Here is a 5,229-nt window from a genome sequence, read left to right as displayed (position 1 = left end):
TTTTATGGTTTGATTTATGGTTTGGATTATGAATAGTTGGTTATTTGTTACTTTAGATTATTAAAGAACCTCTCTATGCTTATGAGAACTACTTTTCTGTTTTTTGCTGAGTTTAATTAAGTTTGCATGACCATCCCTCTTGTATGAACTTGAATCTTATGATCTTTGTGAATTGCAAAATTGTAGGACTAGTGTTTTGACCAAAACCTAGGGATAAATAGAAAAGTAGGTAAATAATCGTAGGAGCTAATATGTGACGACCAATCATATATTGATTGATTTAATATACCAACTTAATCAATCCATTATATGTCTAATTTAACTCGAACCGAACACTAGTAAATATGTTAGTTTATCCGCCTGATCACCATATGAATGAACTTATTTTCTAAAGGATTAGGTTAGTGAACAATAACCTGGTCATCTTAGGAATCGGTAACCAACGAAGCATTAATCCATTGCACTTCCATAAATCAACCATAATAGCAAGTATATCGAAGCTAAATGAAAGTCTCTCAATTAGCTTGGTTAAAATCGTCTTTTGTTTTTCTTGCTTTAAGTTTTAGTTTTTTTTCATTAGTTGATAGTAGTTAGTTTGGTAAATTAAGTTTCTAGTCTTGCAAAACTAAAGAAAACCCCTTTTCCTTATTTAATTTAGGTAATTAATAGATAAAATTAGCTAATCATTCCATTCCCTGTGTTCGATACCCGACTATTTGTTCTATTCTATTTTCAACAAGGTACACTGCCTTAGGAAGTAATAATTAGTTACATTAGTAGGTTAAACGAGTGCATAATTATTTACGCATCAAGTTTTTGGCACCGTTGCCGGGGAACGGTCCATTTTTAGTTATTTTGAATTTGCTATTTTATTCGGAATTTTTTATGTCTATTTTTTTTCGTTTACTTTTTCTTGTGTTTGACTCATTACGACGTGTTGATTAACACCACGTCGTGGTGTCGTAAAAGTTTAAGTTTTATTTTTTGTTTTGTTCTTTTTACGCGTTTCATTTGTTTTTGTTTCAGTGATTTATGACTCGAGGATCAAAAACACCAATCATACCACCGTTTGACGATCCTGAGTCATAATTCTATAAGAAGAAGACAGCCAAACTCGGAGAATCATGAAAAAGAACTCTAGAAAGAAAATTTGAAAGTTTTGAGAAGACTCCTAACAAAAAGGAGTCAGGTTACGAGCCAGAAAGCGAACCCAAATCAGACAAAGTAAGCGAACCCGAAAGCGAGCCAAAAGCCAAAATGACGGACATTGCTAACATGACGATGGAGGCATACAAGAGACGGATGTGTGAAGACACCAGATCGGGACTTGTGCAACCCACAATTCCCAACACAGCCAGGTTTGAACTGAAAGGACACATACTTGCTCAGCTGAAACACATACCCTTCTATGGGAAAGAACACAAGGATGCCTACAAGCACATTGATGAGGTCAATGATATCGCGAACTACTTTAACATACCAAACATACCACATGAGACAGTTTTGCTAAGAATGCTCCCCGTTACTCCTAAGGGTGCAACAAAAGATTGGATGAAGGCACTCCCACCGGGCACAATAACAACATGGTCACAAATGCGTGAAGAGTTCATACAACGGTTTTGCCCACCATCATAAGTTTCCAAGTTGAAGAAGGCTATTGCAAAGTTTGAGCAACAAGCGGGAGAGTCACTGTACGAGGCATGTGAGCGTTATAAAGGATTACTTAGAAACTATCCTCAAAATGATCTAAATGTGCAACAAGAGGTCTCGATTTTCTATGATGGGGAAAACGTCACTACTAGGCATCTCCTTGATTCTCAAGGGCCACTCACAAAGAAAGAATCAGCCGCAATCAAGGAGCTAATCGAGGAATTTTCCAAACATTCAAGAGAATATCATAACCCTCGACAAGATGTGACTAGGGGAATCGTGAATTCTGCTTTGGATGACATGGTGACGATCTTAGCAATGTTGCATAACATGGATAGGAGGATGACTAAAATGGATCAAACTGTTGGATTAGGTGTCTAAACCCATAACTATAATTGGTATGTACTTGACCCGAGAGTAGCATGGTCCTTTTGGGTTGCCTTCACCAAAACAATCTGATAGGATGGACATTTGAGAAAGAGGTTATTTATGATTTATTAATATATTACACGTATAATATATTAATATGAAATCATTTTATTTAATTAGTATTGATCAAGAATTAATTTGGAATTAATTTAGTGATCAAAAGAGACTAATTAAATTAACGGGGACTGATTATGTAAATCAATGATATATATATGGTTTGGGCTATTGATCCATGATGGGATAGGTTTATGTGAGTTTCCATGAAGAGTTAGCCCACATGAGATATGGATCACAACTCAATTGTATGGATTAGGGTTTACCCATGACTCTTGGATTCCTACACTATATATATATATATATATATATATATATATATATATATATATATATATGACCCATGGCCTATAATCGGTTACCCTTGTGTTCTTAGAGTTCATAGAGCCGATTTTAGTGCATTGGAACCTCTCTCTCAAGTCATCCAATTGTTGGTGGTGTTTGTGACTTATTAGAGGCATCACATTTGAGGTGTTAAGTTCTTAAAGGCCAAAGATAACAACCTACAACAAGAGGTAAACAATCTAACTAGTTTTATGATTCAATTATCAAATTTTGTATGCTAGTTTAGGCTTGATGCTTTGGAAAATAATTTTGCATGTATAACTAGAGAAAACATAGATCCAAAGCATTAGGGTTGTATGTGCACCTTTAGGTTGTTATAGTGCTCAAAACCCTTCAGTGGTATCAGAGCCTAGGGTTGTTTACTGTTATATTGTTGCATTGCTAATTGTTTAAAGTTGAAGCAAACTGAAAATTGGTTTCTGACAGACTGGACTCGCCGAGTCCATGTATGAACTCGACGAGTCGGACAATCTATTGGCAGATTTTCAGGATTTTTGGCTTGGATTGGATTGAGATCACTACCACAAACTGTTTTGCATCATAAAATATGTTTTTTCTGATATGGTAGTGATTATACCCACCCAATCAAAAGATAATTGTCAAAATTTTAAGATAATTGTTGGTTTAAATGATAAACAAAATTACTTGTAAATTGTTGATTTGATATTATCTTGCTTTATGAGTTTGGTTAGATAAATCCTAGATTATATGATAATTTTATCTGTTAAAATTGATTTAAATGTTTTTAATGACTTCCATAACTTGTCCTCAAGTTATGGAACATGAAAAGACTCATCCATTAAAATGACATTAAACTCATAAGTTATGAAAATGAAGAGTTTTGAAGAGTTTCAAAACTTGCCCTCAAGTTTTGGAATTTGTAAAGTCTCACTAATGAAACATTTAATTCCAAACCCTAGAATTTTAAAAGTTAAAATTCAACCCTTATACTATTATAATATTATATGTTTAATAATTATATATATGTATAAGACAAGTCAGTCTTACCATTAGTAGGCCTCATTCACGAAGTCGGTCTATAAGGGGGGTATAAGGTTACTGCCTATAAAATGGTGGTTTAATGGGTGTCCACTCTCACCCACCGCTTCCTTGACTGGTGGAGGGTCGTTAGCCGAACGGGTAGGATATGACATTAATTCTCGTTAAAAGTATAATGATAATTATAAAGTAACTAAATGTTTTATTAAATTCCCAAACTTAGTTACTTTAGGAAAAATGTGAAAATGATGTTATTCCATGAAATTGCACTTTGCACCTTGCCAAGTCGTTAATGGAGCGTGTATGGTTAACCGGCACATTAACTTGGACTAGTAAGGGTGGCAAAGGGTAGCTTGATGTTTTTCATAGCTTAATGGAGCGTTTGTGGTTAATCGGCACATTGATTAGGTGATAAATGACATCGAGTGTACCAAGCACATTTGCATGGTTATTCACACCTTGTTTGTGATCCTTGGTATCCCAGTCACAAACTTGAAGGGCATAATTGAGATTTAAACATGCCATTGAAAGTTCAATGAATCTCAAAGGAATCTAGGAATTTCAATCCAATTAAAACTTAATAATCAATTTCGTTTTCCTGGTGGAAATTGGTAAATCGTCATTTACCTACCTTAAATATTTTGCAATTGGATTACGACATCCTTCTTCCGAATTGTAAAATATTGTGTTGGGTCCTAGCCTTAATATTTCATTTGGGTGTTATATTAAGGATTCTTATGTAATCTAAACTTTGTCTTTGTTTTAGAGATGTCTTCCAACATTGCTTTGGCTCAAACCCTTCTGACTCTTTCTCCCTCATGAACTTGTGTGGGAGGGTCATCTTTGATGGTTCGAACTTCAATGACTGGATTCGGAACATTAGGATGGTCACTCGCTACGAGGACAAGGAATATGTCCTCGACAAAGAGCTAAAGGAGATTGATGAGTCCACTGTTACTCCTGAGGAGATCGCTGAGTATAGGACTCATGAGAAGGACGCCACGAAGGTGTCTTGTATCATGTTGGCCACTATGTCGGCTAAACTCCAAAAGTCCTATGAGGACTACTACCCTTTCGAGATGCACCAAGACTTGATGGAAAGATACCATCAAAGTGCTCGTCAGGAAAGGTATGAAATCATTGCCTCCATGATTACAACAAAGATGAAGGATGGAGAGTCCATCACGACCCACTTGCAAAAAATGTAAAGGTTTGTGGACCGCTTGCTGAAGTTGAATGTGAACTTCGATGAAGAGTTGGCCATTGATATTATCCTACACTCATTGCCTCTTTGTTATGATTAGTTTCATATGACTTATTATATGTGCAAGGAGGAGGTCACTCTTAGCAAGCTTCAAGTCCCTTTGAGAACTGCTGAAAGTAGTCTGAAAGGAAAATCTGTTGTATCTACTCCTACTCCTACTGCTGCTGCCCCAGTCCTGGAAATTGGACATGGGAAAGGGAAGAAGAGGAAGACTCCTTCTAAGAGCCGCAATGGAAAGTCTCATGATGGATCCTCTTCTAGTGGGACCAAAGTTGGTTCTGCTAATCCATTTACCAATCCGAAAGAAGCAGAGTGTTTCTGTTGTCATGATAAAGGGCACTGGAAGCGAAGCTGCCCCAAATACTTGCAGGATGTCAAGGATGGGAAGATAAAGCCCACCCACACAGGTATTTACACTATTCTATCTAATAACTCATCACATTCTTGTTCTTGGGTCCTTGATACAGTTTGTGGTTTCCACATTTGTT

General features: G+C 36.3%; 1 non-coding gene across 1 annotated transcript; it reads right to left on the bottom strand.

Annotated features, from left to right (window-relative positions):
* Positions 1 to 1,641: 1,641 nt before the first annotated feature.
* Positions 1,642 to 1,748, bottom strand: LOC145118134 (small nucleolar RNA R71). Its single transcript, XR_013713113.1, has one exon. It is a non-coding gene; the product is annotated as a small nucleolar RNA R71 (small nucleolar RNA).
* Between the last annotated feature and the right edge of the window lie 3,481 nt (positions 1,749 to 5,229).

This window comes from Lactuca virosa, chromosome 5 (assembly GCF_052849685.1).
Source record: "Lactuca virosa cultivar CGN04683 chromosome 5, Lactuca_virosa_CGN04683_v6, whole genome shotgun sequence".
NCBI lineage: Eukaryota > Viridiplantae > Streptophyta > Magnoliopsida > Asterales > Asteraceae > Lactuca > Lactuca virosa.
Note: the sequence above shows the minus strand (reverse complement) of the source record. Positions and strands in the feature narration are given on the sequence as shown.